Genomic DNA, 27,539 nt, shown 5'->3' with positions numbered 1-27,539 from the left:
ACAGTGCTAATTTTGTACAAAATCAATAGGCATGAAATGTTTGGCAGTTACAGTTGCATTAGCCATGCCCGGGGGGGGGGGGGGCAGAATGAGGAAAACCAACTGGCCGGTTTCGTTAATTGGGGTACTTTCAATGCCATTCAACAAACGTGGGTTGCTTGTAATGTTCATAAAAGGCTAGAGGGCAGCAATGCCTTGGCATCAGTCTGGATGGCATTGATTACCATGAAAGGGGAATGGATTCTAATGATTCAGCACTAGAGATGTAATTTGATAGAGCATGCCTGTTTGTTCAGCTTTCATGCGCTCTTGAGCCCCTCCTAGTTTGCTACAGATTTGGTTTCATAATTTCTTTGTTGTCTAGCCTTCCTTGCACCCCATCCTGCAGTGTGTGTGTGTGTGTAGCTAAATATTTATGTAAATTTCAGGAGATGGTGATCTAGCGCACTGTAATCCCGCAAACGCTCATAGGATCTCATTCAAGGTAGGCTTGCTTCAAAGACAGAGCAAAATGGTACATTATGTGGTATTTAGATAGTAATATTGAAAGCTGAAAACATCATGCACATTTCTACTGAACATTTCACCAATGTTTCTAGGTCTCTTGAAGCCACAGCATATAACAGAGGGAGCTAGAGAGCACTAAAGCGCACTAGAAAGTGCAAGGGAACGCTAGAGGAGAGCTAGATTGGAGAAAGTTGTGTATATGACTCACTCCAAGGAGCTCAACAGCCTTGGGCTGAAATGCAGGCTAATGGAGCCTGTTTGTGTGTGTGAGAGAGAACTCTGTTTGTCAGCTCTAATTATAAGCTACAGTATGTTATGCCTTGGACAGGCATCTGTCTTATGGAATTATTTGGATATATCTTTGATTGTTTTCTACCTGTTTTTCAAAAAGTTCTGCTTAGTAAAGCTTTGATTAATATTTATGGGTCTGGACAATGTTTTATTCCAAGAGGAGTCCGTTTTTATGCATCCAGTTGCTTCAGGCTGCATGATATTAATATCTGCAATACACTTATCTAGGGATATCCCTGCTGCTTAAAACAGCCCCCACTTCATTTCTGGCACCAGGGCTACTCCCAGTCCACACAGTCCACATTTCATTACACCCAAACTCAATTTTTATACTTGCGACATTTATTTTATTTTTTATGATACGCCCAGGGTGACATTGATAAAGAAGTACTAAATCATTATTGTGGTCTTTCAGATTTATCTTGCACTTTTTGGTCTCTTATCATTGATAAATGATTCACAGAGACTTGTGTTTGACTGTTTTATTTCCCCATTATTTTCATATTATATGATGCACACTGTCTGGTGTGATAAAGCTTGTCAAAGTCGGGCATCTTCTGGGTTTATTTCATTGACATCAACATATTTTCCCAGCCTTTTTTGTTTGTTTGTTTGTTATTTGTTCATTCTTTGAGGTTCTGCCTTGTCGCTCTATTCCCATGAGTGTGAAGTTGATTTCTGGTTATAATTATCAGGGTTAAGTGGAAGGGGCAGGCGAGTTGCCATAAAGCAGTGTTTCCCAACCTGGTGCCCTTCACATGTTATGGAATTATGGATTATGGAAGCAGCAGGGTGATTAATGGATAGACAACCAAAGTGGATTTTGAGAGCCATTATAGTGGCTCTCGAAGCTACCAGCATGAGTTTGGCCAAACTGCGGGAGGCAGTGGAAGACAGGAGTGCCTGGCGGGCTCTGGTCCACGGGGTCACGAAGAGTCGGACACGACTAAACGACTAAACAACAACAAATAGTGGCTCAGGGACTTCTACCTTCAGCCTGGAAGGATAAATATTCACTGTCTGTCACACAGTGGTCTGAGGACCTCACTGCCCTGGCTGCATTCAAACATATTTCATATGAGCATCCATTTTGTGTGGATACCAATTTGTATATCTGGGGCGGGGGCTTATATTAAGTTACATGTTTAATTTAATATTTGTGCACTGGTGGTCACTGTATCTGCAATGTGAATTGACAGTAGTCCACTGTTAGTATTATCAGATTGCTGCTGCTGTTATTATTATTCTCTCTTCCTTAATTAGTTTCCCTGTTAATAATAATCATAATAATACTTTATTTATTTATTTATTTATACATACATACATACATACATACATACATACATACCCTGCCCATCTGGCTGGGTTTCCCCAGCCACTCTGCATGGCTTCCAACAAAATATTAAAATACAGTGGTCTGTTAAACATTAAAAGCTTCCCTAAAATAATAATTTTCTAGAAATGGAATTATGAAAGTTGTAGTCAAAAACATCTGCAGACCAGGTAGAGAAAGTCTTGCCTTAATGAAACAGCACTCGCAACTAGCCAATGAATAGTAGTGAGTGTTGTTATTGTTTTACCTCCTTGAGGACATTTGCACAGACTTGAGTTGTACTATATGGTGCATTTATTAGCCAATGAGTGGCAAGGTAAAGCTCACCCAAGGGCAGCTTTGCTGTTAAGGCAAACAACCAAGACCACTGACAGAGCAACATCCACTTTTGCAGAGAGAAAAGCCAGCTTAGGTCACCAATGCCTCTCCATCTGACCATCACTACCAACTTTGTATGTGCAGCTAGCAAATTAGTTGGAATGAGTAGTCTGATCTTATAGCCCCAAGACCCTCTACCTACACGAAGGTCACCAGGCATCCTCCTTTACAGAGAACATTCTTCTGTGCTATATGGACCATTTGACATTTTGAGTCTAACTATTAAAGTTAGACTCCTTCATGCCACACCTAGTCAATGACATCTGGGGTCATAGCATGACCAAGAAAGAACAAGCTGTTTCTTTTATTTCTGCCCGCTTTGACTTCAGAAATAAAGGCAAAAGCAGTGTGTGGCAGGCTGAAAAATCTCTCTCCACCGCCCTTTTCATTTGGCAAGAACTGTTTCAAAGCCTGTGGCTTAAATGAAAAACCAATTTTGTATAAAATGTCCTTGTCCATGTCAGCTATTAGTTTGCTGGTGTTTAACAGTAGCCTCAAGGCCAGTCCGATTGTGAGTCAGGAGTGGGATTGTCCAAATGTGAGTCTGGGAATGACTCTTGGCTGGACGATTCTGCATGTAGCGTCAAGAGGTTATATGACCCATGGCCTAACCTATTGCAGTGCAGGAAGAAAATTATATATATATATTCTTCCCCCATTCTAAATTGCACTTTATTTGTGCACTAGGGAAAAATCTTATACATGTGTCAGGCTGTTAGCGGCAAATGGTACAGGCATTCAGAAATGGATGCAGAAGGTCAAAGATGGCTGCAGAAAAACACTGTGTCAAAGATCTCAGAAGAAGACAGGGAAGTTTGTTGGGGGGGGTGAGATGGTTTGTTTGGCTTTTAAGCAAACAAAAAATGAACGCAAGAGCTCAAAGATTTCAGCAAAATGCATTGTGTCAAAGCCCTCAGAAGAAGAGAGGGAGTTTTGTGGGGGTTGAGATTACAGTGGTGCCTCGCAAGACGAAATTAATTGGTTCCGCAAGTTTTTTCTTCTTGCGAGTTTTTCGTCTTGCGAAGCACGGTTTCCCATAGGAATGCATTGAAAATCAATTAATGCGTTCCTAGGGAAACCGCTTGCCAGGCTGGCGGTGCGGAGAAGGGCTTTTCTCCCCACCGCAAGCCTTCAGGACAGGTACGGGAACAGAGGGGAAGGCGCGCAGCGCTTTCCCTCTGTTCCCGGGGCTTGCGTGGGAGGAGGGTTTTTCCTCCGCACCGCCAACATTCAGAACAGCATTCTGAATGTTGGCGGTGGGAAGGAAAACCCTCCTCCCACCCCAAGTCTTCAGGAAAGCCATCCGAAGCTGGGCGGCGGGAGAAGGTGTCCCCGCCCCCCCGCCCGGCATCGGAGCTTCGTTCCGATGCCGGGCGGCGGGAGGAGGCGTTCCCCCCCCCGCCCGGCATCGGAGCTTCGTTCCGATGCCGGGCGGGGGGAGGAGGCGTTCCACCCCCCCGCCCGGCATCGGAGCTTCGTTCCGATGCCGGGCGGGGGGAGGAGGCGTTCCACCCCCCCGCCCGGCATCGGAGCTTCGTTCCGATGCCGGGCGGGGGGAGGAGGCGTTCCACCCCCCCGCCCGGCATCGGAGCTTCGTTCCGATGCTGGGCGGCGGGAGGAGGCGTCCCCCCCCCGCCCGGCATCGGAGCTTCGTTCCGATGCCGGGCGGGGGGAGGAGGTCCGAGGACAGTGGGGAAGACGCGCTGCGCTTCCCCGCTGTCCCGGAGATTTCCCTATGGGCTGTCGTCTTGCGAAGCAAGCCCATAGGGAAATTCGTTTTGCGAAGCGCCTCCAAAACGGAAAACCCTTTCGTCTAGCGGGTTTTCCGTCTTGCGAGGTGTTCGTCTTGCGGGGTACCACTGTATTTCATGGGGCTTTTAAGCAGGCAAAAAATTGCCCTACATTCCAGCCTAGTTCAGGAGAGTGTGTGAAGCTGCCTGCCTGTAATAACTGTTGTATTCTTCTGTGAAGAAATCAGGAACTTTATTCACAGGAGGGAAATCTGAGACCATTGTAGTTCAGCAACAATGTATTTATAAATACAGTTTTTATGAGTCACCTTTCAGCCTTCAAACGCCCCCCAAGGCAATTTAAAGACTGTTAACTTGAAGACAAGATCATAACAAACTGAGCAAGATCAAGCGTGATGAGTGTGTGTATGTGAGTGTTTGTGTGTTTGTTTTTTTGTTTGTGTGTGTGTAGCAGAATTAATTACATTTAAACTCCCTCAAAAGTTATGCAGAACAAACAATATTTTAAAGGCCTGTCTGAAAACAAACAAAGATGAAGCCACTCTAACTTCTCTAACGAGATGGTGCAGCCACAGAAAAGGCCATGTCCCATGCCCCTTACCCTCTTAGCCTCTCTTGGTGGGAGGACATACAGCAGAGTCTTCAAAGTGGTACTTGAACCATGGGCAGTGTCATTTGGGTTAATTCAACATTGTCAGTATGCTAATTTAAAAGAATGGAGGCAAATAATAACAATCTGCTACATCAAACAGTTTGTTTGCTCTGCCTTCTGTCCGCTTGCCCAGTAAGACCAATTCATAGTTTTTACCCTACTGGTTTCATATTGGGAGGGGATAAGGGGAAGTCATGACATCCAGGAAGATGTTAGTTAGTTACGAGGTTTTATATCGCAGCATGTCAGATACAGTCTAGCAGCATTTTGCAATACAAAATAATGATCACATTTTAAGTTATTACAGTAATCCAGAAGGCCAAAACTTAAATCTTACTAGTTAGAAAAGCAAAGTAGGATACAAACGCCTTGAAATAAATCAAAGAACCCTATTAAATGCAAAGAATCAAACCATAAATCTTAAAAACCTGTGTTAAATCCTGTGTTTGGCTGGCCAAAAGAATGCAACCATTCTTAGCTAAAGTAGCTTGGCTGCCGTAATAATATTCACTTTCGAATATTTCTGATCTGCTGTTGAGGAGACGTGTAAGCTTTCCCACAGGCGGTAGGTATGGCTAAACTCTTTTGCTGTTGCTGTTCATGCTCTTTTAATTCCAATTTGAAACATTTTCAATAGAAACAATAGCTTGGCATCTTTTCATAGATCTATGAGTGATTTGCAGTAGGTTAGCAAAGCTTCCTGTCTCTCGGTAGTTTAATAACAGCAAATAATATTGCGAGGGGGAAAATATCTCTGCCATGCCTAGCTTTGCTCTCAACAATTATCTGGCACCCTCGGTGATCTTCACCTTTAAAATACAAGGATGGCTGCTTTTTGACTAGGTTTCTGTGAAACCCTGCTGACTAGTTTTTGAGGTTTGTTTTAGAACAGGGGAAGGGGAGGTTTACAGGTGGAAAGACTGGATCCTGACCTTCCTCAGCCCCCATGGGCTGCTTTGGCAGGTGGGTGGGGCCACAAAGCTGCCATGTGACTTCAAAGGAGCTAGCCGTCAGCTCTGACACAGAGCCTTGCTTTGTGCATTTGCAAGCAGTTTGGACCTCTGAACATTTTTACCTCCACAGACCAGCAAACCTAGTCTGAGCAGAAATGTCTATTTGCAGGTGTGGTTTAAATCCAAACCACAGGTGTGGTTTAAATCCAAACCACACCTGCAAAGGGCTTGCTATCAGTGCCAATCAGCCAAGGAAAAGCTAGGAATGTACTTCAAGCTCCCATTTGTTCCTTTGCAGTCATATTTTTACCTGCCCTTCTCATGATTTCACATATTGGGCGTGTTTGTGTGTGTGTGTGTGTGTGTGTGTGTGTGTGTGTGACAGGTGGAGAAAATGGCCTCCTAGATCAAATTCGGACCTCTGCCAGATCTAATTATGCTGTTTTAGAATCTCTGGTCTTTGGTTGTTCAGACGTAGATTTGCACTCATATATGTAGGTTATCTCAGTACATGGTTCATGGGATGCAACAGGTTATCAACTCCGCCTCCTGAGTCTCAGTTTTGCATCTGGCACTACTATAAACCCAATGCCTCTTTGGCACCTGGCTTCAGCTGGGGGACTTTGGGATACCAGTAGATCTGCCAGTCACAAGTCTTAAGCCTGCCACTGCTATGGACTTACTTTAGCTCTTTTTGAAGTCTTTTGGTATAGGCTGCCTGTGATTGCAGACAAAATAAATGATGTCTGTTTGTGTATAATTTAGTTACCCCAACTGGTCTGTATCTGGTTATTATTGTTAGCTGCCACAGGGAGTCCTAAGAAGATAAAATAGATCATTAGGGCTGGTCATCTGAAAGTGCAGAACAATTTGTGCAGTGGAGACTTCAGAAGTGGGTCATTTCTTTCCACTGGAGTAAGCAATTGTTTTTGTTTCCAGATATAAAGTTTAGGGACTTTATACCAATTCAGATCACTGGTCCATCTAACTTAGTAGTATCTACACTGACCGACAGCAGCTCTCCAAGGTTTGAGGCACAAGTTTATCCAGAGATGCTGGGGACTTAACCTGGGACCAAAACAGGGGCTCTCCCTCTGAGCTACATCCCTTCCCCTGAGTGGCAAAAAATGCTTGCGGCAGGAAAAGCTTGGTGAGATTTGCTGAGGTAAGCAAAAGACTTAGATACTCTTACCAGGCAGTTCTTCTTCCGTCTTCTTAGCTTGCAACTCTCTCAGAGACATCACCTTGCCAACAAAGGTCCGTATAGTTAAAGCCATGATTTTCCCAGTAGTGATGTATGGAAGTGAGAGCTGGACCATAAAGAAGGCTGATCGCCGAAGAATTGATGCTTTTGAATTATGGTGCTGGAGGAGACTCTTGAGAGTCCCATGGACTGCAAGAAGATCAAACGCATCCATTCTTAAGGAAATTAGCCCTGAGTGCTCACTGGAAGGAGAGATCTTGAAGCTGAGGCTCCAATATTTTGGCCACCTCATGAGAAGAGAAGACTCCCTGGAAAAGACCCTGATGTTGGGAAAGATTGAGGGCACAAGGAGAAGGGGACGACAGAAGACAAGATGGTTGGACAGTGTTCTCGAAGCTACAAACATGAGTCTGACCAAACTGTGAGAGGCGGTGGAAGACAGGAGTGCCTGGCGTGCTCTGGTCCATGGGGTCACGAAGAGTCGGACACGACTAAACGACTAAACAACAACTCTTCCCACAAGCTGTTGTCACTGCTTCTCATACTTAGCAGAGTCAGTGAGTTGTGAGCTCAAAGCCAGCCTTAATGATGGTTAGAGATGGCAGGAGTATGGCCACAATCTCTCTGCAGTAGCTAGAGACCTGTCTGAACTCCAGAGTCCTGAAAAGAGGGACCTTTCCTGGTTTAGTCCAGTTCTTCAGCCTCCTGAATGAAGGCCTGCTCTTATAAAGTGAGGAAAAAACCCACAAGCTGTTCTGTTGGTTTGAGAAATGCATTTTTCAGAGGACTTTGCAGGGGGAGAGATCTCAGTGAATGGTGCATTTACAACTAAGCCCTTTGGCAGGATTGCCCCCTACTGGGCCAAAATTATTATGGACAGTAAAACTGACCTCATCTTACATTGAGATGGTGGTGATGATGATTATTGTATTTGGGATTTTTAATTTTATTTAAAACTTTCAAAAGCACCTAAGGATTTGCTAAGCACTGTACTTATATGACACAGTACAAAAGAAAAATGAACCAGGAGGGAAGAGGAAAGCAAGCACAGGAGCAGCTGTTGTTTCACTAGTCAATGGATGGGCCCAGGTCACCTGCTTGTGACATTCTCCTTGGAAGGCAGGAGGAAGCAGCCTCCCAGTGACACGAGGTCACCTGGCTGGTGGCAAAAGCCAGAGTGTGGATCTTCAGCTCTGCGGTCCCAAGTAACTGGCAGTTTCAGCAGAGCGCTGATGATCTTCCTGGGAGACAGGAGGCGCAGCTTCCCAGTGTCTTTTGGTACCCTGGCCAGTGGTGCAGGCCAAAGTGTGCTTCCCTTCGGTTCTGAACTCCTGGGGCAACTGGTGGTTGAGGTTAGACACCAAAATTGATAATTCACATGAATCGCATCAGCTCTGGCACGGTCATTTTCTTCACTAGATTTCTTTACGTTTGATTGCTGCACACTTGGAGACTTTGCAGGGAGCTTGCAAGCTTCAGTCTGGCAGGAGCCAGCTGCAAATTATAGCATAGAAACTCAGGGCGTAGGGGCGGGGCTACCCTCCTCTCAATGAACTTCCATCTCCAGGGCCTGCCCTGTGACATCACCAGGGACTGCCTCTAGGTATCAGCTTTGGGCTCAACACTTCAGAGTCTGGGAGGTTCCTAACTCGGCAACCCTACTTAATATGTGGGTGTTTTTAAAGAACTGTTCAAGTGCAAATGGCTGGCATGCTGTGTTGTTCTGCTCTGCTCTACTTCTCTGCATTCTTTTCAGGTGGCAGGTGCTACTTTTTCACAATCTTTGCCTCGTGACAGCAAGATGCCACCATCTACTTCTTCCAGCAGCAACAGAGAGATAGTACAGTGGTACCTCTGGATACGAATGGGGTCTGTTCCGGAACCCCGTTCGCATCCAGAAGCAAACACAACTCACGTCTGTGCGTGCGTGGGTCGCGATTCACCACTTCTGCACATGCGCATGGTGTCATTTTGACCGTCTGCACATGCGCGAGTGGTGAAACCCAGAAGTAACGTGTTCCGTTACTTCTGGGTTGCCGCGGAGTGCAACCCAAAAGTGCTCAACCTGAAGCAACTTCAACCTTAGGTATGACTGTATATTACAGTGACTAACAAAACAGAGATATTGCACTCTTATCGAAAAATATTTTGGCATCCTCCCTGACCTATTTCTTTGGGGAAAAGGTTTCAGTTACTTACTGTTAGCCTTCTTATTTATTCATTTAACAATGTTGGTTATGGATGATGGCTGCCAATAAAGGCTTGCTGCAAGTCATAGACCAGAAAGGAATCCTTGTCACCCAAAGGAGGTGTCTTTAAAGACACAATCCTAACCATGCCTACTCGGAAGTAAGTCCTGTTGAATTCAATGGAGCTTACTCCCTTTTTCTGTTGGATCCCTCCAACTGGGACCTGGAGCTGTGCATAGCCTGATTTGTGTATGCATTATTCTCAGCTGTTTAATATCTGAACCTTTTTCCTTTCAAGATTCATTGTGTCTCCTGTTCTGTGGGTTTGGTTGGGCTAGGAACCTTCGCTGATCAAGATTTCAGGCTTCCTGTGTGATAATTTCCCCCAACTGCCCTAATCCAAATATAAAGAATGATGTGAATCATTTAAGCACCAATAACCTGCCGTTTTCCTCTAGCTTTCCAGATTTCCCATTATCGCCCATCATCTGTGTTTTCAATTGTCACTCTGCTGTTTCAGATAACAGTGCTCTCTGGCCTTCTGCCTGCTAGCTGTTAAGAGATTAGGGTCTTTCTCTCAGCCTAGCACTGTGATGATCCCCTGCTACTTCTACCATTTGTAAATCAGTGGAGCAAGAAATTAAACAGACATACCAAGAGCACAAGTGCTGGAATACCAATAACAAGAATGGCATAGACTTTGCTTGCGATTCTGCATGTTGAAAGCACACAACAGTCTGCATTTTTCCAAAAGAGAAAGTGACAATTATAGTTCCAATTAGTAGCACGTACTGCATAAGCTTCCTGAAATGCGAGGATTTGTTTACCTGTTTCCCCACACTGAATATTCACAAAGGCGTTTTACATCTCACAACAACAAAAACTCATTTTTTTTTTAATCTTTCCTGTTCAGGGTAAACAAAACAAAACAAAACAAAAAGATTTGCTCTGTATTCTTGTTATAAATGTCCCGAATCTTTACATTTGCAAATCACTAAATTGCTTTGAATTATTAAACCCTTGAATGTCTCCGAGATTTATGGAAACTCCCCCCCCCCCCGCGTCCACCTCTTAACAATCATGATCTGCCATACATGCAGAAATCCCTCGGGTATTAATGCAACAATAGCTCTTTAAATGGCTGGTATGCCATAGACCATTCATCAGCGATGTCATTCACCCTCATGTGACAAAGCGCAGTGATTCTATTGGGCCTGAGGGGCAAGAACCAATCAGTACAAATGAACATTAGATTCAGTGAGCTTTGGCTAAGAATGGGATGGCTTGTGCTAAATTCAGTTTGATTTCTTCCCATGTGCTACTGCCTATGTACAGGCAGGCACAATCCAAGTGCTCTTAAATGCGCAAGCATAGAATCATCTTGTCCAGTCTTGCTCAGTTTCCAGGTGCAGCTGTTTTTTGCTGGTGTGTATGTCTGGAAATGGGCATTTTTAACCATTCCAGATGGGCATTATTCTGAAGAGTTGCACACACTCAAAAAGGGCCAATATTTCATGTGTGACTTCACCCCAAAGTCATGTGTATCAGTGGTAGCCAATGTGCTGCCTTCCAGTTGTTTTTCGACTCTATCTATCTATCTATCTATCTATCTATCTATCTATCTCTATCTAGTTGTTGTTTTTATATATGTTGGAAGCTGCCCAGAGTGGCTGGGGCAGGCTTCATCAACCTTGGCCCTCCAGATGTTTTGAGACTACAATTTCCATCGTCCCTGACCACTGGTCCTGCTAGCTAGGGATCATGGGAGTTGTAGGCCAAAAACATCTGGAGGGCTGAGGTTGAGGAAGCCTGGGCTGGGGCAACCCATTCAGATGGGTGGGGTACAAATAATTATTATTATTATTATTATTATTATTATTATTATTATTATTACTACAATTCCTATAATTCCTGACCATTGGCCATGCTGGCATGGACTGATGGGAGCTTATTATTATTATTATTATTATTAATACCTCGCCTATCTGGCTGGGTTTCCCCAGCCACTCTGGGCGGCTTCCTGCTAAATATTAAAATACAATAATTCATCAAATATTAAAAACTTCCCTAAACAGGGCTGCCCTCAGATGTCTTCTAAATGTCATATGGTTGTTTATTTCTTTGACATCTGATGGGAGGGCATTCCACAGGGCAGGTGCCACTACCAAGAAGGCCCTCCGCCTGGTTCCCTGTAACTTTGCTTCTCACAGTGTGGGAACCGCCAGAAGGCCCTTGGCGCTGGACCTCAGTGTCCGGGCAGAGCAATGGGGGTGGAGATGCTCCTTCAGGTATACTGGATCGTCACCACCTCGTTAGCACCATATTGATTTTCCCTGGTGAAGATGATAAAAGGGAAAGAACTCAGGGGAACAATTTCCTTAACTGGTTGTTTTACTACCAGAAAACATTATACCTGTCTTATTTATTTCTTGCTTTAGTCCTTTCGATTATGAGAAATAAGATGCAAGAAAGGGGTAAATATTTTAACACGGTTCTTAAAACCTACCCTCTGCATTTTTTTTATGGGAATGGAAGTATATGCATCTTGTTTGATGTAGGCTCATGGACTCTATTTCCAATGCAAATATAGAAGCGCAAATGTTATTAGAAAGGAAACACAGAGGGGGAGACTTCAACAAAGTGCTACAGTTTATGCCCCTATCCCATAAGAAGAATGCCTCTTTTCAGAGAGCCATATCGGGGCGGGATTTAAGAAAGGGGAAGAGAAAAGCAACACCTTCCTTTCACCCTGAAGCCTCTTGCTGTACCATAGATGGCGAAGGTTCAGGACTGGCTTTCAGTTCCAAACATCCTCTGTTTGGAGGGCTATACTGTCTAAGTTCAGGCCCATGAACCACTGGCAGAGAAGAGCCAGGCACACAGTGACCTTCCCTACTACGGTGAGATGTTTTGTATTTCTATTTACATTTTAGTACATTTCTAAATTTGGGACGCGGGTGGCACTGTGGGTTAAACCACAGAGCCTAGGACTTGCCGATCAGAAGGTCGGCGGTTCGAATCCCCGCGACGGGGTGAGCTCCTGTTGCTCGGTCCCAGCTCCTGCCAACCTAGCAGTTCGAAAGCACGTCAAAGTGCAAGTAGATAAATAGGTACCACTCCAGTGGGAAGGTAAATGGCATTTCCGTGTGCTGCTCTGGTTCGCCAGAAGCGGCTTAGTCATGCTGGCCACATGACCCGGAAGCTGTAAGCCGGCTCCCTTGGCCAATAAAGCGAGATGAGCGCCGCAACCCCAGAGTTTCTAAATTTGCATCTATATATATGAACAAATAAGCATGTTTAAAATTTTCTTTGAAAACCTGGGCTTTCCTTTATCCTCTCTCTCTTTTTTCCCCCCCCAATCTGTATGTGCCCACCCTATCTCTCTCTCCTTCAAACTGCTACTGGGTCTTGATCTCTGTCATCACTAACCCAGGGAATGTAAGAAGACCAGAGATGGGATTCTCACTAGATGGTGCACTGAGCAAGTCAGAAGTTTGCCTGGATTTGGAAGTCCGGTGAGCTGCATTTGTTTTAGCTACACAGCGGGAATAGAAATGTGACCTTTCCATCTTCATGAATAAGGAATGTTTGACTTATTTATTACTGTGAAACTGAGAAGTTCCCAAGTGTTAGCCATGGCATACAAAGACTTGCCAGTGTGTTACCTGTTCCTACACTTATTATTAATGATGCTACAATAGGCACAGGAAGTTCAACATCAAGTTACAAAAAGCTCTTTGAAGTCATTCAGGTCAACGTCTTCCCATAAGTCAGGGGTGAGGAGGGAACCTTTTTTTGGCTCTGTAGGGCAGGTCCTTCTCAGGGGACCAAATTCAGCAGGTGGGTGGTGTTGCTCACCAATCACTTGACATCCCAATGGAGCCAGGCACAAAGAGCTTTGAAGTCCCAAAGGCAGGCCTTCAAAGCACCTGGCAAAAATGAAGTGATTTCTGCCGCCCACTCTGTATGAAGGGCTTTGCAATGGAATCCCCCACTAAAATAAAGCGTTTCACCTCCATTTTAGCAAGGGATTTCAATGCAAACTCCTTCCTGTATCAGGAAGGGGTTTGTATGGAATCCTGCTCAATTTGGCTGCACTCCCCTGTTCCTTGTTGGGAACAGGTGGTCACAGCCAATGAAGGATTTAACCTCACCCTTCCATCCATTAGCTTATGTCCCGAGTGGGGAAACGGTCTCATGGGCCGACTTGCACTTGCACTAACCCCCCCCCCAAACCCTCAGGCAGCCCGTCCTTGAAGTTGAATAGTAATTCTAATATTGACCAGCTGGACCAGAAACAGTTCAGAGAGATAAGGGCTCATCCATACTTCTGGTTTCCCCATCGCTTTTCCATGAGGAAACCTGTGGCTTAGCGCTGAATAAGAACCAATGTCAATCAGGTTTTTCACGGATTGCCATTTGTTCCAATTTTGTGCTAAAGAGTGGGTTTTCCAGGGGAACGTGGAATGGCAAAAGGAAGATCCTTCAACCTGTGCCTAGACAGTAGAAAACTGCTTGGACCTGTATTTTCTAGGCATGGGACAAGTGGAAGTTTGGACAAGCCCCAGGAACCAATGGAATCTCGTCTTTCTCAGGAGAGCCAATGGAGCAGCTTCCCATCTCTCCCTCTATTGTAAGCTAGTGCAATGGCTCAGGTTGCTGCCAGGTAACCATTGAAGGAGGAGGCCAACAGGCTGGTCATTGAATCTCGGCAGAGCAGATGGAATGGTCCCGCTCCCCATCTCTCCTTCTGCTGTAGCTTTGTGTCGTTTTAGGGTGACTATTGTGAAAGCGAAGTTGCCCTTTTTTATAGCAATGGACCAAGAGGGCTGGAATTTGTGGAACGTGTGAAAATGACTCAAAATGTGGCAGTTCAGAGTGAACGGCATATATGAACAGCAATGTCAAAAATCTCTGAAATCCCACTCCTGGGAATCTTTCCCCCCCACTATGCCTGCTGGAAAGTTTGTGTTGCCTTTACTTTGGTGCTCAGGAGCAATTCTTCATGGCAGTTTATCTAGGCAGTGGAAGCTCTGTGGATTTCTAAAATATCAGCCTGCATGCTGATGAAGTTATTTTTAGACTCCCTCGGCAGCCATTGTTCAATAAATTAAAAGAAAGGAATCCAAGACATGTTATCATGTCCCTCTTAATACCTCGCAAATTAACTGGCAAATGGCTCTCTCCTGCATAGCAGGTGCAAAACACATTTCTGCCCTAATCCTCTTGACCAGATAGAAGATAGGTAAAGGACCCCTGACCATTAGGTCCAGTCGTGGCCGACTCTGGGGTTGCGGCACTCTTCTCACTTTATTGGCCGAGGGAGACGGCGTACAGCTTCCGGGTCATGTGGCCAGCATGACTAAGCCGCTTCAGGAGAACCAGAGCAACGCACGGAAACGCCGTTTACCTTCCTGCCGGAGTGGTACCTGTTTATCTACTTGCACTTTGACATGCTTTTGAACTGCTAGGTTGGCAGGAGCAGGGACTGAACAACGGGAGCTCACCCCGTCACGGGGATTCGAACCGCCAACCTTCCGATCAGCAAGTCCTAGGCTCTATGGTTTAACCCACAGCACCACCCACGTCCCTAGATAGAAGATAGTGGTAGGCAATTGCTTAGCTGCCTGTCTTTAGAATAAGTTCTAAAATCCCACTCCTGGGGCCTTTGCCTCTTGTACTACTGCCAGATGCCCATTCAGTGGGTGAGCAAGGCAGAGCGGGGGGAGAGAAAGGGACTTTAGGGGGAAGGATAGGACTCTAGGGACAGATGTCTAGGGGCCCTGACAAGAGGGCTGTTTGTTGCAACAAAGCTGGCTTAATACTTTGAAGTAAGTGATATGATACTCATTGCTATCTAAAGGGCCCCACCATTAAGTCCAGAGTCCAAAATTACTGAATTCAGGGATGGGGAACCTTAAGCCTTCCAGAACCTTTAACAACTCCTATCATCCTTGAGCATTGGGCACATTGCCTGAGGATGATGGGAGTTGTAGTCTGACAAATTCTGAGGAGAATGACAGTGCTACATTGGAAGTCAAACGGAATCCGTTCCGGAAGTCCGTTCAACTTCCAAAACAGTTTGGAAACCAAGGCACGGCTTCCCATTGGCTGCAGGAAGCTTCTGCAGCCAATCGGAAGCCACAGACGTTTGGGTTCCAAAGAACGTTCGCAAACCAGAACAATCACTTCTGGGTTTGCGACGTTCAGGACCCAAAAAGTTTGTCTTGCAAGTCATTTGAGATCCAAGGTACGACTGTAAATATAGGCCCAGTTGAAACCTAAATCATTTCAGTGGTGCTTTCAGTATACTTCTTCCTTAATTGGTTTTTAGCCATTTATATGTTTTGTTCCCCTTAACTGTTTGAATAAAATATTCAAATGGTTAGAGGTATACTGAAAGGCGGGGCAGAAATGGAAGGAATAAATACAAAGAATATAGAAATATGAATGCTCTTATTATGATGGTGTATCATGATATGGGATATGACTTCAATCCCTACAAGAGCACAGATCTGGTGTTCCTAAGGTCGCTTAGAGAAACAGCTACATGTTACAGTGCCAATGCATGAACTGAACCAATCCGGCACTTCAGCTGCCTGCATTGGCACCACAAAAACCTCCCTGTTGCCTTGCCCCCCTCCCTCTCTATCTAAGCAATTGTGACCCACCAGCTGGCAAGCTAGTCTAGTGGCTCTGCCCCACCCTGTGATCCTGCTTCTGGCAGGGCCTTCCATATTATGTTTTCCCCATGAAATAAATGTGCATTTATAAGGTAGGACCTTTTTGCCTTGAATAGAAGTTTTGTCCTGTGTTTGCATGGATCGAGGCTAGGCCCAAGAAATGCAAAAACACTGTGGCTTCTGATCCACAAACAATGCACAAGATGATACAAGTGTACATATGCCTCACTTCAACTAATTAAGCAGAACTATTAGTACTGTAATTAAAGCTCATTAGTCATGTCTGCAACCGAAGAGTTATTCCTCCTTGACATGATTTTAAGTAAGTGGGATTTTGTTTGAAATATGAAATGGCTTATGCCCAGGGATAGGGAACCTGTGGCCCTCCAGACATTTTTTGGACTACAATCCCCATCATTCTGGATCACTGGTCATGCTGCCTGGGGCTGATGGGAGTTGGAGTCCAACAATATCTGATGGCCCACTTATCTTCATCTCTATCTTCATACTCTCCATCTATTGCCTTCCATGTGTTCAGTTTTGGGAGAGAAAAAGGTTTGGGTTTTCTTGATGCTCTGTTAAGCTCCATGTATATCCCTGTTGCAAGTCTGGCAAACAAACAAGCACACATCACCTTTCAACAGCAAAATGTCAGAGAAATTACTAACACTAATGTATTGGGAAGCTACTTTCTTTCTTTTCTTTTAAAAGGTTACCCTCTGAAACCAAAAGGGCACCATGATACAGCACCCACTTTGCCATTACACTAATAAATGTTTTAAGAAACAGTCATGCATTAGTTTACTTCCAGTTTCCCAAGGTGCATTGACACAAACAGAACAAGATTTTGCATCAAGCCAATTGCTACTAAGGTACTGCATTAGGAAAATCTTGAGGATTCCAATTTTCTAAACTGTTATTTTGGTTCTAGAGTACAGAAGATTCTTTCCTCTCCATTTAAACTTGTTCCATTTAGGGAGAACAGATGCAAAAGTGAATAGGAGTCCTGCACCCTTAAAAGTTGGGTAGGAAATCATTTTTGTTGTTTAATTTATATACTAACTTTCCTCCCCTAGGATCCCAGTGTGGTAAACAGATACACAAATTTTAAAAAGCAATAACTTTCTAAAGCAGTTAAGATGTTCTAAAAACAACTGTAATTAAAAGCAGTTAAAGATGTAAACATTATTGTTGTTGTTGTTGTTTAGTCGTTTAGTCGTGTCCGACTCTTCGTAACCCCATGGACCAGAGCACGCCAGGCGCTTCTGTCTTCCACTGCCTCCCGCAGTTTGGTCAGACTCATGTTTGTAGCTTCGAGAACACTGTCTAACCATCTCATCCTCTATCGTCCCCTTCTTCTTGTGACCTCCATCTTTCCCAACATCAGGGTCTTTTCCAGGGAGTCTTCTCTTCTCATGAGGTGGCCAAAGTATTGGAGCCTCAGCTTCACGATCTGTCCTTCCAGTGAGCACTCAGGGCTGATTTCCTTAAGAATGGATATGTTTGATCTTCTTGCAGTCCATGGGACTCTCAAGAGTCTCCTCCAGCACCATAATTCAAAAGCATCAATTCTTCGGTGATCAGCCTTCTTTATGGTCCAGCTCTCCCTTCCATACATCACTACTGGGGAAAAAGTGATCCCCCTTCATGGATCACTGCCTTGTCGTGGCAAAGGGGCTTGAATAACTCAGAGAAGCTATGAGCTATGCCGTGCAGGGCCACCCAAGATGGACAGGTCATAGTGGAGAGTTTTGACCAAACGTGATCCACCTGGAGCAGGAACCGGCAAGCCACTCCAGTATCCCTGCCAAGAAAACTCCATGGACAAAGACAACAGGCATATAAAAGCCTTATTGTACCCAATGATATTTGGGTTGCCAGGAAAAGCCACCAAATGCCTGGGTTAAGAGGAGCCACTACAGAAAAGGCCCTGTCAGGGGGGACCCCCGCTCACCAATGGCATGAGATTTCTAGAAGTTTGATGTGGAAAGTTGGCCCTTGGATTGAAAAAGATTCCTCATCTGTATCTTAAAGCTGCCCTCTCAGTGGCTGGATCTGGCAACCTTAGGAATGAGCTATGAAAGGACTGGTTAGTAAAACAAGCTGGCAGAGCTGACAAGACTTTTACTCTCTTGTCACAGTTATCCTTTTAGGCCTAGAATCCTCCAGAAAATATAAAGTTGTTTGTGCCACTGTTTGCTGCTCTCCCTAATTGGATAGAAAAGATGACAAATCCAAATCTCCAGATGGCTATCTTTGGAACATCCCCTAGAGATTAGTGAAAGACCTAGGGATATTTATGGATGAACCTATAGACTGGCAGCTAAAAGCATCGGATTTGTGAGATGGCAGGATGGCAACATGGAAACCTAGTCCATTGTGCAGTTAATCATAATTGAGTCCACTACAATTGTTAGAGTGAACAGATCTTATATATTGCCAGCTTTTTCACTTGCATGCAGGAACACCTCTGCCTTTAAACACCTGCCATGACAAAAAGAAATTCAGCTGTCAAAATTGTCTGTCTGTTCTTCCACACAAAAGCGCCCTAAGGTAATGTTTCCAAACTTTCAGGGAATGTGAGACACCTGCACTGCAAAGTCAGCATAGTTTCCTGTTAGTTTCCAGTTGTAGCTTGTGTGACCCATTAAGGCTTCTATGGTTTAGAGCCAAGTTTCCATAGGAACCACCTCTTAGTCTGCTGTCAGAGGGAAATCCATTTAGGTGCTCAGGGCAGCCTATTTTGGTATGTGGAGCACATCGAACAGCAATACTCAGGCATCATACACACTCTCCCTCCTAATTCTGTTCCTCGGTTTGTTGATCTTCAAAGCAAGCTGTAACCAACATCCAGCGTTAAACACAAGAGTTCATGCTTGTTCTGGACTGACAGCCATTTTTATTTCTCCTCGGGGCTGAATTCCTCTGTTTCTCACTATCTAGAGTGGCCTGGTGAAAAAGGCAACAGGGGGCTACTGCACTTTTAACAACTCCAGAGAAGAAGGAAATCCACAGAAAAATATTTCACGAGATTCTGAAAGGTGCATGTGCTCCTTCAAAACAAAACAAAACAAAACAAAACAAAACCTGACCACCCCTAGGTGGTCTTACTAGTTGTCTGGTCCATTTTAATTCAATGCCTTTCTGCCCAGAAAGACTTGAGGGCAACTATTCACCAGCCGTTCAGTAAGCCTGTCTTCTGCTGGGTGCTGAAGAATAGCTCCATTTTGGAAGGAGTTGAGCGGCATGCCCTAGATACGAAAGACTATGTGTCCTATTAACATGCTGCCTTTTAAAATGGGTTTATACAGACCACACAAGCGTTTCTTCAGTCATCTGTGGTTAAGATTTTGGCAGATCCAGATCCATAAGTTGAATTCTACTCTTGCTTGACATTTTTTCAAGAGTAGAGACTGCTGTAGCAGGCCAAATGCAAAAGAGGAGAGGGTTCCTGTATTTTTAACAACTTTACAGAAGACAGAATTTATTTATTAATTGCCTTCCATGTACGTAATTTGTCACTCAAACTAAAACGCCTGTGACTAATCTGCAGGTAGAGTTAAAAACAGAGGAGGTGGCACCATCCTTTTATTTGCTAAAAATGTATACCATTTAGTACAGGGATGAGAAAGTTCTGGCCTGCCTGCAGACTACATTTGACCCATGATGCAAAACTCACTCACCTGCTGCACACCTGACACCAGGTGTGAGGCAAGCAAAGATGTGGCTGCCCTGCTGAAAGCAGGATTAAACCTCTTGCACATCAGCTGATGTGTGTGTGGGAGGGAGTTCAGTCCTTCTTAATTGCTATCTCCCTACCCCTTTAGGTAATTTTGACAGGTGGGTGGAATAACCCACCTGTCAAAATTAGCTCCCTAGCTTATAATATTAATAACAATGATAATTCCTCTCAGCAGTTTACATAAAATTCCCTTCCTTTTAAATATGAAACAGGTGCCCCAAATATATTGCGTGTTATGTTCGCTGAAAACATTTATTTCAGTAAGCCCACTTATTTCATTGTGTACACTTGCTTTTAAATTTTTGCAGATTTTACCTGTGTTTTTATTGAAAATAACTAAGACTGTTTTTGTACTACAGCTTAGGTTTTTTTAAAACGCACTGTTTTCCAAGCATTTCTAAATAAATAAAAGCAATAACAGTGCAACAATATTTCAATAACATTTCCTAAAAACAAAAGTGAACCATACATCAAATAAAACTGAAAGTGTACAGAACAGAAAATTTTAAAAAATTAGGAGCCAGAATCTAGCAAAACCTGGGTAAACATGTAGGTTTTTAAGAGATGTCTGGAAATCCCCACTGTCTCCGTCTCATGAATTATCTGAGAGAGAGCATTCCAGAGGATAGGTGCTGGTGAAATGACCCCAGCAGGGTCTCATCAGAAGATATCAATCATCAGCTTGGTCAGTACCATGGAAAATATGCCAGCAGATATATCTTCTAGGTGTGCCGCTCCCAATTTGTTTAGGGCTTTAAATGTCAAACACAAAACCTTGAACTTGACTGAGTGGCTAATAGGCAGCAAGCACAGATTTTTCAGCACTGGTGTAATGTCTGTAAAGTGAGTTAATGGGAACTTACTCTATGGTGTGGTTTGAGAGACCTGCCAGAGAGTCCAGTTTGGCCCAGAGGCCATTTTCCCCAAACCACACTGACCTGTCGAACAGCTGGCATCACTGGGTGACATCAGCTGATGGGCAGGGTTCAGTTCTCCTGGGTGCAGCTTCACCAGCCCTTTCCTTGTGCCAGTGAAGCAGACACCTTTCCCCACCTCTGTGGGTCAACTTTGACAGGTGGGCAGGATCACCCACCTATAGTGACATCAGGTGAGTGACCCCCACTCCCGCCTCTCAAAGTTGGCCCAAGGATGTGGGGTGTGGCCGGGCCAGGCCAAAAATATTCCGCGCCCCTTCTCTGTTTCCTAGGCCAGTCAGTGTGTAGTGGTTAGAATATCTGACTAAGAAGATCAGAGTTCGAATCCTTGTGTTGCCCTGAAGTATAGTGGGTGACCCTGGGGCAGTGGCCGTCTCTCAAGCGAACCTTCCTCACAGGGTTTGTTAGGGGGACAAACCGTGGCATGCAGGTGTGCGCCGTCTGCAGCTTTCCAGAGTGAAGGTAAGATATGAAGAAATAGTTTGCTTAGGGTTTCAGCCTTCAGAGCCCCTTCCCAGAGTCCTGGCTTTCTGCTTCGGGTTATCAAAATATATGGACATCCTTCTTTAGCCCGGTTGCAGACAGCAGTAGCAGCAGCACCTGCCGTTCACGTCCACAACGAGGAAGAAAAAGGACTATCCACACGGGGAGGGGCTGATCTGCTGCTACTAATGCAAAGCTTATTGCTTGTCTCTCCTAACGCCAGGTGGCTGCTATCCAGGCCACCAGGAGGAGGAGGGCAGGCGGCGGATTTTTTATTTTACTTTTTTTTTTTTAAGGCGAAGAACAATCTGTTGCATGTCTCATCGGAAAGAGTGCGAGGGGGCGCGCGGTGGTGGGGACTGAGATGGGTGTCTCCCTTATGGATGCCTGGAAAATAGGAGGAGGGCGAGACCCTGCTCGCGTGGCCTTCTGTTGACCCCCGAGGTAAAGCATCCGCTGCAGGGCAGGCGAAGGGTCAGGATCCGACGGGCGGAACCCCTGGACAGCTGCCTGCTCTGCCGGAGCAACCTGATCTGGCCATCTGGAGCGAGGAGAGCTGAGCGCCGCTGGCGCCGGGATCTCTGCTTTCCCGCCCTGATTCTCTGCGGGCGCCGCTGGATGGGCCGAGCTACCCGCGGGCAGGGCGAGCTGGTGGCCGCGCAGGACTCGAACCCGCGCCCGAGCCGCTCTCCAGCGGGGCAGGAAGAGTCGCGTGGGGCTCCCGTCTCCGCCCTGCACCACCAGGCAAGGTAAGCCCCCTCGCTCCCCAGGGTGGTGTCGAGAAGATAGGGAAGGTTGGGTCGGAGGAGCAGCTGAGCGCGCGCGATGGGGAGGAAGATCGCCCTTGCAGGGAGCGTGTAGGATTCCGCGCAAGGAGCGCGCGTTTACCAGAACGGCGAGCTGTGTGCCTTGCTGCTCGTGGAGGCAGCAAGGGATCTGCTGCGTGTTATCTCCCCACCATAGGTGCCGACGCCCTGGGTGCTCGGGCACCCACAGAATTCCCCTCGAAGGGGCCGGGCACCCACAAATTTCGGCGCCAGGGCCACGTACGCTGCATGGCACCCACTGCCCCGGGCACCCACGGTCGTGGGGCCAAACTGGCACTCCTGCTCCCAACCACCGCCAATCCCCGGTTATCAGACTGAACAAAAACTTATGGCGCGTGTTTGCTGGGGAACAAGCTGCATAGGATCGGGCTGCGCGCCTAGGCAGCAATCCTAAACCGATTGTCGTGGGAGTAAAGTAAGATAAATGGACTTCAGTGGGGTTTGTGCAAATGAGTCTTGCGGGTGTTCGGTCCCCTTTGTTCTATGGGGCTGCCTCCCTAGTAAAGGAAAGAGTTGCAGCTATACAGCTGCACATAAAACGTTTTAAATGTGTTGTAAGATGAAAGTAAGTGAGTTTGTTCACTGGCTGCTAATGCTCATGTTCGGAAACTTGGCAGTAGTCTCGGTTTGGTATCAGTGCTATGAACCCTAGTGACATCATAGTAATAGCAAAATATTAATTTTAAAAGCATGAGTAGTTAACGCATGTGTTGGTTTGTCATATGTACATGTGGACTACACATGACAAGAAGCAGGATCCAATTGCAGATGCAATTTCTCTCTTGCCCTGTGTGCAAACACAGACCCCGGACTCTTACAAGCTGTAATGAGATATGGTCAGCTGCTGCATAGAAGGGAACCTGTTGCATAGGATGTGGCCTTGAGTCCCATCGATTTCAATGAAATGTGCTTCCAAGTCAGTGTGCTGAGTGTCACAGGTGTGGCGCCTTCAGCTTCTGCACTTTTCACACCTCTGCGCATCGCAACTTTGTCTAGTCTAGAGGTCCATGAGTGGTTTGACCATGAGAACATGTAGTATGCCGTAGGCAACGTTACAAATATATATTGACAACTGCCATTATTCTAACTTTATATTGTTTACCTTTTTCTAGCTGGCTAAACTCACTGCCCGTATTGGTTTTGTCATAAGGAAGCACAGCTCTCGTGTTAATCTAGCCTGTTCTAGAGGGTCTATAGATGCCTTGTTCTTAACTGGCTTTGGGAGAACTAATGATGTTATGTACCGGTATGTGCAGTTGGATGTGTAACTGTTTTAATGCCCGGAGCCTTTCCTTTCCTTGACCAGGTTATCTGATACTCTTCCTTAATTTCTAACTTGGATATCAGTACTCAGATAAAGCAAGCAATTCTTGGGTTACGGGTGACCCAGTTCTTTGGCCACCGATGCTTTGTTGTTGTCAGCTTTGACAAATAGACTTGAGCAAAGGTATTGATTTTTATGACACTTGTAAATGTTCATTGGCTTGTAATAGGAAAATTAAAAGGTGCTTAGACTTGGGGATCTGGCTTGCTCTTCAGAAATGTTCATTGGGCATCCACTTGTTGAAAAATCACTTTGGGTTTTCGTTTTGTTTTGCTGCATTTCTTAAATTGAGTGCTGCTAAGAGGAAAGTAAACGTGAGTTTGTTCATGGACTACTGATGCCTAACCCCTGCTTAGCCATGCACAAAGCATGGGCAACATACAGAATGGTAGCAGCTGCATCTCCTGTATCAGTGCTTCCCAACCTTTGGTCCCCAGCTGTTTTGGGACTACAATTCCCATCATCCATGACCACTGGGCTTGCTAGGTAGGGATGATGGGAGTTGTAGTCCAAAAAACAGCTGGAGACCCAAGGCAGGGGAACACTTTCCAATTTACAAATCCTTAGTTCTTGGAGTAGGGAGAGGGGAATCTTTTTTTCTTACCATTGCCCTCATTCCCTGGGGGGAAACAGTTGAGAGCCACATACCACTCAGCCCTGAGCCAAAAAAGGTGAGGCCGCTCCCTCCCCTCTGTTGGCTTTTTGCAGTTTAGTAGCGCTGCAGAGAGCTGGCTGGGGAGACCATGCATTAAAAAGGGACTCAAAAATAACTTAAACAAGGTTTTAATTACAAAAACAAAAACTCCTTTTACACTAAATACATTAACAAACAAACATGACCCAACCACCAACCCATCCCCCAGGGTAATGGGAGAGCTAGGTGCTGCTCCTTATATACTACACCCAATTGCCAACACAGCTTAATCAATACAACTCAGCAGCACCTGCTATGTTTCACAGCTGTAAAGCTGGGTCTCATTATCTTGCTCTGGCCCTTGCTCTGGCCCCTTAAAGACATACACATCGGGTGGAACAGTGATGAACCTTTACATTTAAAGAAACCATTCAACACCCTCACCCAATTTATTTATTGAATATCTGCAGGCCGCTCCCCATCTGTGTGGGGGTTGCGTTCTGGGTCATTGCGCATGCCAGCGGTTGTTTGTAAGGCTGTCCCACCCCTGTCCCGTCCCTTTCCAGTGCCAAAAACAAAGCAGGTGCCAGCGGTCATGCATCAATTGTCAGACTTGTGCAATATGGCCGCCGCTTGTATCCCAACCTCCCTCCAAAGGAGCCCAAGGTGGCAAACCTGTCACTACTAAAACAATACAATTAAAACTTAAAAACAGTAAAAAAACAACCTCACCAACCTTCTCGGGAAAAAAATTATTCTTTTTTAATTAAATTTGTGTACTGCCCTTCATCTGAAGATATCAGGGCAGTTTGCAGCCTAAAAATACAAGATAAGAATGCAAAATACATAATAAAAACAAGGACAAAACAAAACTATAACTTTACTCCCCCCCCAAAAAACCACACACATCTAAAATAAGGTTACCAGACATCCCCGTTTCCTGGGGACAGTCCCCAGATTTACAAATCAGTCCCCATACAAAATCCATTGAAGCTGAAAAGTGTCCCCAGAATCATTGAAAAAAATCTGGTGACCTTAATCTAAAAGGATAAAGGTAAAGGTAAAGGTAGCCCTGCCCGTATGGGCCAGTCGTGTCCGACTCTAGGGTTGTGCGCTCATCTCACTTAAGAGGCCGGGAGCCAGCGCTGTCCGAAGTCACTTCCGGGTCACGTGGCCAGCGTGACGAAGCTGCTCTGGTGAGCCAGCACCAGCGCAGCACACGGAAACGCCGTTTACCTTCCCGCTATAAAGTGGTACCTATTTATCTACTTGCACTTAGGAGTGCTTTCGAACTGCTAGGTGGGCAGGAGCTGGGACCGAAAGACGGGAGCTCACCCTGCCGCGGGGATTCGAACCACCGACCATATGATCGGCAAGTCCTAGGCACTGAGGTTTTACCCACAGCGCCACCCGCGTCCCTGTATCTAAAAGGATATAAGATGTTAAATAGCCAAAGGCCTGATTAAAGAGGAATGTTTTTGCCTGGGGGAAAAGGAAGACCCAGGTAATTATAGACTGGTGAGCTTGACATTGATACCAGGAAAGGTCCTAGAACAGATAATTCAATAGTCGGTCTGTGAGCATTTAGAAAAGGATGCTGCGATTACTAAGACCCAACATGGGTTTCTCAAAAATAAATCATCCCAGGCCAATCTGATTTCTTTTTATTTTATTTTATTTTTTGAAATTACAAACTTGGTGGATCAGGGAAATGCTGTGGACACAGTGTATCTTGATTTCAGTAAGGCTTTTGACAAAGGCCCCCATGATATTTTTGCGAGGAAGCTGGTAAAATGTGGGTTGAATGAGGTAACTGTTAGGTGGATTTGACTGACCGAACTCAAAGAGATTAAAGGTTCCTTGTCAAGTGGCAAGTGGGTTGCTGCAAGGTTCTGCCCTGGGCCCGTTGTTGTTCAACGTCTTTGTAAATGACTTGGGTGAAGGAACTGAGAGGATGCTCATCAAATTTGCAGATGACACCAAACTGGGAGAGGTAGCCAATGCTGCAGAAGACAGAATCAGAATTCAAAATGACCTTAATGTATTGGAGAACTGGGCGCAAGCTAACAAAATGAATTTCAATAGGGACAAATGTAAGGTTCTGCACCTAGACATAAGAACCAGATGCACAAATATAGGATGGGCGACACCTGGCTTACTGGCAGTACATTTGAAAAGGATCTAGGGGTATCGGTAGACCACAAGCTTAACATGACTCAACAGTGTGATGCAGCAGCAGCAAAAAAAAGCTAATGCTATTCTAGGCTGCATCAACCGAAGTCTTGTGTCCAGATCAAGGGAAGTAATAGTACCACTCAATTCTGCCTTAGTCAGACCACAATTTTGAATACTGTGTCCAGTTCTGGGCACCACAGTTCAAGAAGGATGTTGACAAGCTGGAACATGTGCAGAGGAGGACAAGCTGGAACATGTGCAGAGGAGGGCAACCAAGATGATCAAGGGAAGTAACCAAGACCACCAGGAAAGTAATCCTTATGAGGAGCACTTGAAAGAGCTGGGTATGTTTAGCCTGAAAAAGAGGAGACTGAGAGGAGATATGATAACCATTTTCAAATATCTTAAGGGCTGTCACATGTAAGAGCATGCTTGTTTTCTCCTGCTCTGGAGGGTAGGACTCAAACCAATGGCTTCAAGTCACAAGAAAGGAGATTCCGACTAAAATTCCGGAAAAACTTTCTGACAGTAAGAGCTGTTCGGCAGTGGAACAGACTCCCACAAGAGGTGGTGGACTCTCCTTCCTTGGAGGTTTTTAAGTTGGATGGCCATCTGCCATGGATGCTTTAGGGAAGTTTTTAATGTCTGATGCTGTACTGTTTTTAATATTCAGTTGGAAGCCGCCCGGAGTGGCTGGGGAAACCTAGCCAGATGGGCGGGGTATAAATAATAAATAATAATAATAATTATTATTAGCTGAGATTCCTACATTACGGGGGGGGGGGGTTGGACTAGATAACCCATGGGTCCCTTCTAACTCAAAGATTCTATGATTGCAGAAATGTCCCGTTCTTGTGTTGCCACCCTCTGTACCTCTCATGGAGGAGGCACATGGCGAAAGCTTTAGAAACTCCTGGAATAAATAATTTACTCTCAAAACTAATCATTTCAGGGTTGCCAGGGACAGGTACTTCAGCCATCACATGTCTGGGCAAACAGATGTTTTTAAATTCCTCTGAAAAGTTAATAGCGAGGGAGGCTGACACATCTCACCAAGGGAGGGCATTTCAGAAACAGGGAATCTGCCAACTGCTTTTGGCTCGTCAGAGGCCTCTGTTGAAATCAGAGAAGAGGCAAGATTTGAACTGACTACCTAGCTGACCTCTAAGCCACTATACCAGAAGTGGCCATTGTGGTGCCCTCCAAGCTCCCATCATTCCCAGCCAGTATATGATTGTGAAGGTTGTAGTCCAACCATATCCAGAAGAAAACACAATGGCTACCTCTGTACTATGTGGTTCTAGTGTTGTCTTGGCACTATGACGTGAATTTTGCCCCAAATAGCTGAGATTTTAAAATTATGTCTCTTACTCTTTTGAAACTTTTTTTATTACAAATATTTGTTGGTAAAAATTAATTTTGAAACATAGTGAAATGAATAAATGCATTTCTGTTCAGCTCCCTCTGTAACTGGGATG

General features: G+C 45.2%; 1 protein-coding gene and 1 long non-coding RNA gene across 3 annotated transcripts in view; one reads left to right on the top strand and one right to left on the bottom strand.

Annotated features, from left to right (window-relative positions):
- Positions 1-27,539, bottom strand: part of LOC308459312 — a 171,451-nt gene that overhangs the window by 40,539 nt on the left and 103,373 nt on the right. The gene's annotated exons all lie outside the window — the stretch shown is intronic.
- MYO3A (myosin IIIA) overlaps positions 21,433-27,539 on the top strand; it is a 105,982-nt gene continuing 99,875 nt past the window's right edge. For both annotated transcript variants that reach the window (XM_080974376.1, XM_080974375.1), the window contains exon 1: positions 21,433-21,850. The gene's annotated coding sequence lies outside the window, so the exon portion shown is untranslated. The remainder of the gene's footprint in view (positions 21,851-27,539) is intronic.

The sequence above is a fragment of the Podarcis pityusensis genome (assembly GCF_964106645.2).
Source record: "Podarcis pityusensis genome assembly, chromosome: 12".
In the NCBI taxonomy this organism is placed as follows: Eukaryota; Metazoa; Chordata; class Lepidosauria; order Squamata; family Lacertidae; genus Podarcis; species Podarcis pityusensis.
Note: the sequence above shows the minus strand (reverse complement) of the source record. Positions and strands in the feature narration are given on the sequence as shown.